The sequence below is a fragment of the Mesocricetus auratus genome, unplaced genomic scaffold, assembly GCF_017639785.1.
Source record: "Mesocricetus auratus isolate SY011 unplaced genomic scaffold, BCM_Maur_2.0 Super-Scaffold_6723, whole genome shotgun sequence".
Taxonomy (NCBI): Eukaryota; Metazoa; Chordata; class Mammalia; order Rodentia; family Cricetidae; genus Mesocricetus; species Mesocricetus auratus.
The window spans coordinates 5,427,070-5,439,257 of NW_024429183.1; the positions used below are offsets into that span (position 1 = coordinate 5,427,070).

At 44.7% G+C, this 12,188-nt stretch overlaps 1 protein-coding gene and 1 long non-coding RNA gene across 3 annotated transcripts in view; one reads left to right on the plus strand and one right to left on the minus strand.

Moving 5' to 3' along the window:
- Window positions 1–12,188, minus strand: part of Cdh13 (cadherin 13) — a 973,690-nt gene that overhangs the window by 903,221 nt on the left and 58,281 nt on the right. The window lies entirely within an intron of this gene.
- The window catches only part of LOC121136216, a 61,068-nt gene that overhangs the window by 40,714 nt on the left and 8,166 nt on the right, over window positions 1–12,188 (plus strand). The window lies entirely within an intron of this gene.

Below are 12,188 nucleotides of genomic sequence, written 5' to 3' on the forward strand. Positions count from 1 at the left end.
ATCTGGTTTTTAATCCTAGGCTTCACCATTACCATGGCAATAAAATCTACTCTACATGTAATGCATCTGAAGCCCCAAGTATTACCTGGAGTAAGAGTTGAATTTAGTGGTGATACAGGGGGAGAGAGGGAGAGGGAAATAATAAGCAAGAAAGAAGAGAGGGGAGAGAGACTAAGAGAAGAAGGAAGGAAGAAGTGAGTGAAGAGGAAGGGAAGGGAGGCAAGGACAGCATGGCCATCAACTTGACATATAGATTGTATGTCAGGCCAAAGTCTACAAAAGCCAACACTGAAGAGCCCGGTGAATGGCTTTCCAGGTAGCCATGCCTGTGGGAAAAGCAGCCACATGGTCCCTGCACAGCCAGGAGTCACAGCACAGAATCTACTCCCTCATAGGATCACAAACGAAAGAGAAGCACAGTCAGCTCCAGCTCTCTCCAGAATGATGCTGGCCATCCAAAGCCTCTGAATGTGCTTAGACTGTGGTCCATGTCATTTCAACCTTCATGAAATTTAAAGCCTAAGGGAAAGTCTAAATAAGATACTTGGAAGGAGGAAACATGCCTGTGAGAAAAAAAGAGGAAAGGAATACTTTGCAAACTTTAAAAATGAGTTTAGAAATCCACAGGCCAGTAAAAGCCCTATTGCTGAAATTTTCTTGGCCCCTTGTAATCAAAATGTAGTTAAGGACAGATCTGATGGGGTCGGTAGGAAGCTGTACTAATTTCCGGAGCCATGTGGTGTTGCACATTTGTGCATTGGGCACTGGAGGTGGCTGCATGGCTCCACTAATCAGACATTGTATTTGCATATTGAATTCTAATTGTTTCAAATCTGGAGAGGTTGCTGGAGAGAAGGTGGGAGGAAGCCAGATCTTAAATCAGAATACACTGGACTGTGTAGAAGGGTAGCCTTGCCTGGTCCTCCCTCTATTGTGATATTGAGCTGACAACTCATCATGAAATAATGTCCCTAGAAGCAATCTCTTTGCCTGGATCCTGCTGTTTTTGCGGCCAATGAGATTGCTACTATCTCTTGCTTTATTTTTGATAAATTGCAGGCTTTGACATAGGTATATAGTGGGTCTCAGTGGCACCCACAAGAATAGAAACCTGAAACCATTTATTTGCCTGTCTAGCAGCAATCTGCTGTCATCTACCTTCCTTGTGTCAAAGCAGCAAGATATGGAGTAGATGTTAGGTGTTGTGATACCCTGGCTTGTTTAATTGTTAGAATTGACAAACAGGGCTGACAAGACAGCTCAGTTGGTAACTTGCTTACCTGTGAGCATGGAGACCTGAGTTCAATTCCTAAGCTCCTACATGAAAAAATGTGGCAATGGTGGCAATGGCTTGTAATCTTAATGCTGGGGAGGTAGAGACAAGTGGATCTCCAGGGTTCAGCCTACCAGCCAAATTGTGGGTTCCAGGTCAGCACAAAACCTTGCCTCAAAAAGCAGAAAAATAATCAAGTGCACCAACACTGCAAATGTAACACCTGAGGCTGGTGAGGCTGATCCCTGGCCTCTGCATATGCCAGTAGGTGTGCACACACACGTGTACACACACACACAGGGAGGGCAGTTACTGACAATCATTGAGTCATGTGTGTGTGTGTTACCTCTTACACTGAGCACAGTTCAAACACCCTCCCCATTATGTCACATACTTTATCAGGTGGGTATTATTCTACCCTTTAACAGCTTGGGACATGAGGCTGTGAGCAGTTAGTCAATTCAGTGCAAACGAACTTCTAGGGGTCAGGCTGATATGGTTCTTTTGACACCTGAGTTCCGTTTCCTCCTGTGGAAAACCTTGGTTTAACCAGGACAGGAGAGGGAGCAGTGTGTCTGATCTTGGGTCACTTCCTCGGAGGCCTTCCCCACCCCCACCTGATGGGAGGCCCGACCCCAAGGTATTTAAGCCCCTGGTTTGCTTGCCTGTCTTCCTTAGCTTCTAAAGTCTTCGAGAGAGTTCATAATGGGCCGTAGATGTCTTTGTAGCCCCAGTACTTACAGGCACTGAATGAATGAATAAATGAATGCATGAATGAGTGAATGAATGAACGACATCCTTCCCACACTTCCTGCAAGCTGTTGAAACGGGCTTGCATAAACTGAAAGAAGCTTTGCTAAAGTTCAGAAACAGGAGAGCCAGAGTGGCCTCTGAGGACGCAGCCCTAGTGTTTCATTCTGTAACATGTATAATTCAAAGTCAGTCTCAGAAAAACTGATACCCAATCAAGGCATTCAGTCCATGCTAGGGGCAGGGAGAGGAGGCCTTGGGAGGTTCAGAGAGCAGAAAGTGGCCTGAGGATTGCTTGCATCCTGGGCTGTAAGCCCCTGCCCCCAGCCCCCAGCCCCCAGCCCCCAGCCCTCTGTTATTTATCTGTTACTTGTGGTTTTAGTTTCTGAGTTTAGAAACACTTGAGCTGCAAGGGCTGCCTTTCTCCGGCTCCTTTAGCTCAGGCAGTGTGATGGGTTTTTTATTTGGTGCTGTTGCAGAGGAGGGGCTGGGGTGAAATGGGAAGAGAGAGCAGGAATGCTTTGCAAGAGAAAGAAGAAACAGATAAAACTGAAGCCAAATGAAAAGTCACATGGAAGCCTCTGGAATTTCTGAAAGAATGGTGCTGGAATTTCACCCATATCCCAAGTCAGGCTCTCAGCAAGGGGCCTCTATGCGTGGTTGGTTACAAAGGGCTAGACTTCTATGGCAGGTAATTTTTATTGTTGTCCTGACACAATCTAGAATCACCCAGAGAAACACTCCGTGAGATATTGTCTAGCTCAGGTGGCACTGTAGTCACGTCTGTGGGAGAGCACCTTAACTAAATGGCATTAACTGATGTGGAAGGACCCACCCATTGTGGCAGCCCTGTCCCCTGTGTTTTATGTGCTGGGTACAAAACAGGGGGGAAAGTGGGCCTAGCAAAGCATGCAAACAGGTATTCCCTCCACTCCTGACTGTGGATGCAACTGGTTGCTTCAAATCCCTGCCTCCACTTCTCCACAACGATGGACTGTAATCTGGCATTGCAGCCAAATAAACACTTTCACTCTTAATGCTGCACTTGCCAGGGTATTTTACCACAGCAATGTGAACAAAACTTGAACATTTCCTGGTAAGAACCACAGTAGAAACAGGCGGGAGATGAGGAGCTGAGTAAAGCAGCCGCTCCATGGAACAGGCTATCATGGTGAGCAGTAATCTGATAGTCCCTGGGATGCTATGGGCCGGAGATGGGTGTGGGCCATGGATGAGTGTAACTACCTACAATGGGAGTGTGGAGTGGAGCCAGTTATCTGAAGAGGGTAGAGAACCATGTCCCTAGCTTCGGAGACAGGAGACCTGTGGAGGAGGAAAGCAGGGTTGGGAGACAGAACACTTTAAATGGGCCGAATGTGCATCATTTGCTCTTTTATCAGCCATTGCCTTGCTTTTGACAAAGCTTCAATGTGCTTGGGAACTGTACTCTCTCTGCCAGGTGAAGATGACAACCCAATTTGTCTGACTTGAGAAAAGGGCATTTGAGTAAGGTTTGTACAATCTGAGCGTCCTGTCTTCTCATTCTTATAAATTAGTCAAACATGAAAGCGATCTAATGAAACCCAACCAAATTCCTCTCTAAGCAATGCCTTAAGTATGCTGGGAAGCAAGAACTCCCTCACCATTTGCTGATGCTGAAGGCAGAGACCACACCATTACCACACAGAGAGATACTACTTCAGAGTAGTGCCAATAAGACTTGAGGTTCACCAAGTGGGGAGTCAAATATGACACTCCCCAACTGACAACCCAAGGTCAGTTCCAAGTAGTACACGAACCACATTTATTTTCCATGAACTAATTTGTGGAAGATTTCTATACTTTTTGTGATGGTTAATTTTAATCATCAACTAGACATAATTTGTAATCATGTGGGAATATAGTTTCAATAAGAGATCGCTTACATTGGGTTGGCCTGTGGGCATGACTGTAGTGGATTGTATTGTTAACTGATGTGAGAACACCCAGCCCACTGAGGGCAGCACCATTCCCTAGGCAGGAGGTCATAAACTGTAGAAGAGAAGAAAAGGCAAGCAAGTAAGCAGATTTGTACACATCTATTTTTCTCTGTAGATAAGTGTCTCAAACTTTGTTGAGTTCCTGACACTGCATCTCCGCTATGCAACCTGGAATTGTAAACTGAATCCTTTCTCACCCTGAGTTGTATTTTGTCATGGCAACAAGCATGAAGTAAAACACTACTGAACAATTAAACAATGGTGCGTGTAAAACAGTGGAGAAATCCACAAAGTAGGAACACCGAGAAATAGACTCAGTGACCAGAAACGCCTAAAGTCTCAGCTGAGGATGTGGACCAGATGGACTCATCCAGTGTGTACAGGGCCCAAGGAAATGAGTTTCTCATTTCTTAGTAACAATTGTAGGAGTCAAGGACACAGCAGAAGAAGCTACAAGATGAGGAAAGATCAGGGCATAGGGACCACACGTTTCATCTACAAAGGGCAGAATCTAGAAACTGGGGAAACACTCAGCCAGCAAAGTGCTTGTTGTGCAAGATGAGGAACTGAGGTCAGTACCCAGGACAGCTGGGTATGGTGGGAGGGTGCTTGTAATCTCAGTGCCAGGGAGGCAGAGATGGGCAGGTCTCTGGGATTCGCTGGTCAACCAGTCTACCTGAACTGAGACATTCCAGGCAACAAAAAGACCTCTGAACTAGGGCAGTGCTGACAGGAATGAAGGGGAACTGGGGACGTGTGATGGACTTCAGGGTCGGGGGCAGAAGGATGTATCAGCTCATGGATTTTCAAGGAAAAGGAAGAAATAAAAATGTACTCGAGCTTTCTAACTTTGGAGGCTGATGGGGCTAATAATGTCATTAGTTGAGAGGAGAGAAAATAAACAGGAAGAGGCACTGACTCAGAGGTAATGAGGTTCCTTTGGGCCCCACATAGGGCCAGGGCTGGAGACAGCCAGGAATAGGGAAGGACTGAATTTGCAATGAGGGGGACCTTGAAACCTCCAAGAGGCTAAAAGATTGGTCACCAGGAGAAACATATACATTGCCTGATTTGGTCACTTTAAGAACCTAGAACAGTGTCCGAAATTGTGATTTTTCTGGGCAGTCACCATGTGGGGATGGGGGGACCTGGGATGTTGGGAAGTCCTATCAGAAGGCAATTAAACCCTGTCAGCAGCTTCCATGCATGAAATCTTGCAGGAGGAGAAACAGGAGGAGAAGACCCAAAGCAAGATGAAGAACAACAAGTTTCTGACAACTCTTCTCTAGCTGCTTCCGAAGTCTTAGGATGTGCTCACAGTCTCAGAGCCTTCCATAGGTTTAGATCTGAATTGCATTCCAGACTGTTAGTCCCCAGAAATGGACACACACACACACACACACACACACACACACACACACACACACACACACACACACACACACAGTTCAGAGTTAGCACTCCTGGTTATTGTTTTATCCTTTTTTTAACACTGAAGCTTGATGAGGTGACCTAAAAGAGCAAGCTAGGACCCACTCACATACAGACACACACACAGATTGATACACACACACACACATGGACACAGACAGACAGACACACACCCTATGACTCATCCCCATGGAAAGTGCAGCCAGGATTCCTTGGCATAGAGTATGAGTAGAATTCTATGTGTGGCACCGACTCAGCTTTTTCAGTGTGTTATTTCTTGTTTTGTTTGTTTTTGTTCCAGGTCACAATGATTCAGTAAGTGTAGCATGCTCCAACAAGGACGGGGAAGATGGCTTGGTCAGTGAAGTGCTTCCTGGGCACATATGAAGACCTGAGTTTGATTCCTAAAACCCAGTTAATGAAAATCCAGCTATAGTGTCATGTTTGTAATCTTGGTAGTGAGGAGGCAGAGAGATGTAGATCCTCAGGGCTCACTGCCCAGCCAGTATAGCCTGTTTGGTGAATTCCAGGCCAGGGAGACATCCCATCTCAAAAGAGCGAAGTGAACAGAACAATACCAGTGGTTGACTCGACTCCATAAAATCACATACATAGGTGAAAACACACACACACACACACACACACACACACACTTTCTACAGTAAAAAATGATCTCATCTGTTTTAACCTTAGTGTTTCCAGTTTATTTAGTCATATCTATCTTTGAACTCATAATGCCCTTCAGCACACACATGGCGATGTTACTACTCATAACCAATGTGCATAAGTTACTCTGTATGTCAGCCTAGGAAAGACTCCTGTGAGTCAAACTTCTACAGTAAGCCAGCTGCTAAGCAAACCAGTCTTAGCCTGAGAACAGAGAAACAAAATTCTTCTTAAGCATGGACATGTGGTTGGATCCAATAATTTGCTGACTCACTTTATATAAAGGTCTTTTTCCAGAGGACTTCTGAACCTCCTATTACTACCATCCTTGTGAACAAATACAAACCACATGAAGTTAGATGTTATCTTGCCATCTAAGTAACACGTGACACAGACAGGTGACTGTCTTAACATTCCATCTCAGTTGCTCAATAGCATTGTCTCACTCCTGGAGAAAGACAATGGTACATACTGTGCTTGTGTGTTTGAGCCTAGGAATTTAAGCCATGTGCATCCTGGCTAAGGTTTAGTTTAGAGATAACAGTGTGGTGATCACCATGTAGACTTGTGTTAAACACTGTGTCTGGAAGGGTCTTTGTTGCCGAGGCTAAGGCCTACATGAAAAACAGCCATGCTTAAGTGGTGGAAGCTGGCATGGGGCATGGGCCTTGGGGATTGTGCTGCCTCTCTATGGACGCCCTTGAAATCAGCTTCCATTCAACCTACTCTGGGCCACAACAATGTGATCCTCACCAACAGTGGAGCGTGCATCCTCCCCACTCAGCTTCCTCAGAGAAGCTCAGCCCCAGAGGCAAGGGAGGCAAACCCTAGCAGGAACACTGTGGGTGAGCATCTACACCCTCCTAGGCTGGGTCCAGTTTCATCTAAACACTTCACCTCTCTCAGAGTAACTGCTGTCAGTACCTTTGCCTTCAACAACCAGGCTATGAGGTAGATCAAAATAAATGGCAAGTGGCAGGTGTCTTTTGCCAACAGGACTTGGGACATTGTTGGAAGAACAAATATTTTTCCATTCAAACCATCAGTTGGCAACCTATGACTCAGAGCCATCCCAGTTTGGCATAGTCCACAAAAAAAGACTGTTTATGAAGTATTATTAATGGGAGAGGGGATTTATAATACAAAAGATAGAAAGAAGGAAACACAAGAGAAAAATGTAGTCTAGGATAGGTATGGAGTCTTCAAAACCTGAAATATTTACTATTGGTCTCTTTTCAGAAAGAAAGTATGTGGACCCATCTGAAGTTCATAGGAATAGTCCTTTGCTTTCCAGAGGAAACACAACCACTACCCAGTTCCTTATGGCCACATGTGCTTGTTTAATGTCCCCCTGACACATGCTCAGTGGAAGGAACTGGCAAGTATCCTTGAAAACACCTGCAGGTCTCAGCTTGCCTCTCTAGTGCCCCTGCGCTTGCTCTGAGGACATGTGCATGCCCAAGAGGACCTCTGAAGTATGAGAGAGATGGAGCAACACCCATCTCCTCGTAATCACAGCCAAGAACAGAATAGACCCAAATTGTCATTTGGCTCCAAGGAGGGTAAGGAAGCTCAACCAAGATCAAACCACCCTGCTGACAGCTGGCCTCATACCCATGAGCAAGAAGCATCACGTGTTATATGCTAACCTAAATCTATATATTTCCTTTCCCTCACCTCAGACAAAGATCTTCAAGGAAGATAGAATTTCTACTCAGTCTTGACTAAAAGCAAGCCACTCAGTTTCACTTTTAGATGTAAACAGCAAATAGCCCCTGGATGCTGGACTCTTTCCATTTGATACAGTATACTACAAAGGACAGAGACAGTATTCCCTTGAAATTACAGTTCTTAGCCATGCTCCAGTTTTTCCTATCATGGGCTTAGTATTATTCTGCTGACTAAAGCCATTGGAACCTGCTTATTCAAGCTGAACTCAACAGTCTCCTTCTACCCACTAATCCACCCATATATACAGTCATGCACACATACACAATTACATAATACATACATATATATATTTATATACACACATACATACACACATACACAGACATCCATCCACCCATCAAATAATCCTTTATAGTTCCTGTGTACCAAGTACACAACCCAGCCCTCAGGGGCCTCTCTGTGGGGCAGGTAACACCTTCCAGTCCTATTCAGTACAGCAGACCATACATTTCCATAACTTTATTATAACATATTCTTAGTAATGAAATGCAGATTTCTTATATTTAAACCATTTGGGTATGTTTAGAATTAGTGACAAAGATTCAAACACATATACAAGTGCCCGTATACAAATATGAGCACAAACATAAATAGCCCCTTTAAAGTTGAGGAGATCATGAGGACAACCTGGAGTGGATGTGACACCCTTGCCTCTCTGTACCCAGACATCTGCAGTCCCTGGGAACCTGTTGCAAATTTTGCTCAGACTACCTTTTAATGGGAACACAAACACACAAGTCTTCTGTGATGTCATACCCTTCTGAGACCCTGATAAAGCCTTTGTACATCTAAAATTGAAAAGGAGGTGATGTGAACACACATGGTGGCTTAAAAGATGCCAACGAGTTTTAAGACATTCTTCCCTTTATGAGTTGACTTGAATAATTTTTTACTCCTTAAGTATGGAGCTGCCCCCAGTGACCAGCTTCCCACATCTGGAGTGTGAAGAAATAACTATGTGCGATATCTGAGATTAGGACTTATGTGGCATGCTGGTTCCTCCCTTGCCTTCCTCTCTGGGATGCTTTGGTGAAGGTAATTCACCATGCCATGCAGGGGCCCCTGGAGCACTATGGAGAGACACAGTGAGCACATGAGGTGCCATCTAAGAATTGGCTCCTCAGCCCTAGTGGTGCCTACAGTTGGCTCCCTGCTTGACCAACATGTTAGACTAGATGGCAACATCATGAAAGACACCAAACTAGGAACCTTTCATTTACAATTCATTAGACAATAAATGGTTTTAAGTTGCTAAATTTTGAGGCAGTAGATTAATTACTACACATAGCACCAAATTAAAATCATCCATGCTGGCCTAATTGACTCAAGGACAAAGAAGTCTTGGGACATGAATGGAATGGAAGCAGCCTATAAATTCTGCAGTCCCAGGCACTTAGATTTTCTCCAGCCATGTGAATGACAGTAGTTCTCTGATCAATGCCTCCCCTTTGACATCTTGTGTCCATCAAACCAAAGGTGCATGAGCTGTTAGGATGCTAGCAGTGACATCTGTGTTATCACATCAACTATTTTGTGATGATTGAAATTCTAATCCTTGCAAAATGATCACGTCTTTGCTAATTTTTTAGTATAATCAGCATTATTTCCTTTCTGTTTAACTTGCATAGTTAGTGTTTTTTCCCTCATTGGTATCAGCAATATTAGGAAGTAACCCTGCTGTGTATCAAACATTTACAATGTTCTATGACATAAATGGAGTCAGTCTCAACTATATTGCTCTGGATTGAACAAAGCATGTCTGTGGGTGTTTCTATCCTCTCTTTTCCAATCAGGGTACTGGGCAAAGACTTATCAGAGTCCCAGAAAAGTCTGTGTTCACAAAACATCTACTCATGCCAAATCTAAGGGCTTTCCCTCATCTTGTTCACAGACAGTAGGTGTCACCTGCATTTCATGCTTGGGGGAAAGAAAACTATTGCCTTGGATGCATTAGAAAGGCTTAGTGTTGTGAAAAGTCATTGACAGATGTGTGTAGATAAGGGATACATTCAGTAGGCTAGTAGATTTGAGACCTTTATCTGCAAGGCTGCTTTAAATGGGTTATGGCTGATTTAACTGTATGTTTAATGTCACTCACTATCGTGTATATAATCTGTTAAAAATTAAATGTACTCTTATAAATCCAAAAGTCACTGAGCTCAACTGTACCAGACCGTGCCTCTTGTATGGCATAGCACCCTTCCTTCCCTTCAGATCTCCCACTGATCCAATGCATCGAGTGACAATCAATGTCCTGAAAACTATGCTACTTGTGAAAATTCAGCTGGGCTTTCTCAAAAAGTCACCCAAACAGCTTTCTGTTCCCAAATCCAGTGCCGTGAAGCACAGGTGAGCATGGGCAAAGGGTGTGCAGCCCATTGAGGCCATCAGATTTTTCCTCTCCTTGGCTCCCAGAAGCAGCACACAAGTTAAGGAAGGGACAGAAATTCCTCTGCTCAGAACAGAGGCCACATTCTAACTCCACCCAGATACAGAGATGGAGTAGAAGGCAGAGACAGTGGTGAGATGTGGTGTTGAAAATAATTTATCAGACCCATCTGGGCAGCCAAGTGCTGAGTGGGAGACCAAGAGCTAACAGCTGACTATTAGTGCTTGCATTCCAATGTGTTCTCTAAGGAACTCAGAAATATCTAAAGAACGGCATTCGGGGATAACTTGAGATTCTGACAATGTACATGGATTTTTAAGAGTTTTTTTCTTACAGATAAGAAAGAGTCTGGCAGGAATAAAACTGACTTGGCTCATGTGACCCTGTTTTCCCTTCCTGAACTTATGACAGGCATTACTAATTAATCCCAGAATGCCTTCCTACTGAGCCCTGCTATGCTTTTAGATTCTCCTTCTACACAGCACACCAGGTGGCCACTACCACTCAACCTCAGTCTGGTGAAACCAAGGATGTTTATTTGGTTTCCTTGGTCCAGTGGTTCCTCAAACAATACACAATAACTTCCTAAATCACTGAAGATTTTAAGATATTAATAGAAGTAGTGGGAATGGGAATACAAGCACACTTTAAAGGGGTGGAATTTTTATGATGGAAAAAAATGGGAAGATACCACCTGACTCCTCCAGGTGCAAGGAGGGAGAGTGATGAGTCCACCGACCTCTGCCCTTGCCACTTGGATCACCTTTCATAAGACAAAGACAGTGCAGCCTGGTAGCACAGACTGCTGCCTTATGATTGAGGTGGGTTAGAGGTGGATTGGGGAAAACATAACAAGATCAGCTAATAACCAGAGACTTCTTCGGCATCTTCCTGCCAGATAAGCATGGGCTGTCTCAAGTACAATCACTTTTAGATTCTAAACTACTCCAAGTGGGACACTCCCTGGCTCCCCTAATTTGGTCTTCTTCTAGTGCTTTCTAGCGGCAGAATGGCAGTCAGCGGCAGCCAGGAAATGAGGAGAACTGCCAATGCAGACATTACGCTACATGCCCATCCTACTTGCACCCTCCATGCTCAATCTACCACGGTACTTTGTAGCTTTGCTCTCAACACCCATTACCTCACTGTTCTGTAGCCATATCGGCTCCAAATTAGATCCCAAAACTGCTTCCACACTGGCTCCTGGCAATCCTTTCCCTCTCCTCCATCCAGAGAGCCTACTGTGACACGAAAGTCCACTTCTGATGATGCTCTATACCCTGTTTTCCTTGGGCCTCTCCATTCCCCTGGGCATGGGGCTGAAACACACAGTTATATCTATGAAGATGCAGGTGTGTGGCCTCTACCTGTCAGGCTCCAGGTTCAGGAGCCTTCCAATTGGCCTGTTCCCCTCCTCCAGCCTTCAGGACCTTGCACAAGCCGTCCCTTCCCTGATGCCCTGCCCTCCACTTTGGTGTGGTTTTCCTTCCCACCTTGAGTGGAAGGACACATCATTGGGAAACCTTCCCTCTTGACTATTCACTTCCAACAACAACGCTCCTGAATATTCACACGGCTCCTCTGCAGAAATGGCTCCCTTCTGGAACACATCCCAGCTACAACCCCTTTACATATAGGAACAACGATATCCTCCCGCCTTCCTCTCTCCTGTATCCTCCAGGATCAGCTCACTGTAAATAAATCCCCAAAGAGTATTTCTTGAATGAGTGACTGAATGACTCAGAATAGTGGCTCACTCATCCAGCAGGCCTTTATTCAAACTTGGGACGCCGCCAGCAGAGGGAAATATTTGGGTAGCAGGAGGCACGGCAGTGGGAGAATTCACAAAAGAGCTGAGTGTGCGAGAGGTTTTGGAGGATGGTGGAGAATGGGCCAAGGGGGAGGGGAAAGGGGAGATGCCATTTAATAGTCTCAGTATAATCACAGAATAAATAAAGTTGAGATAAAA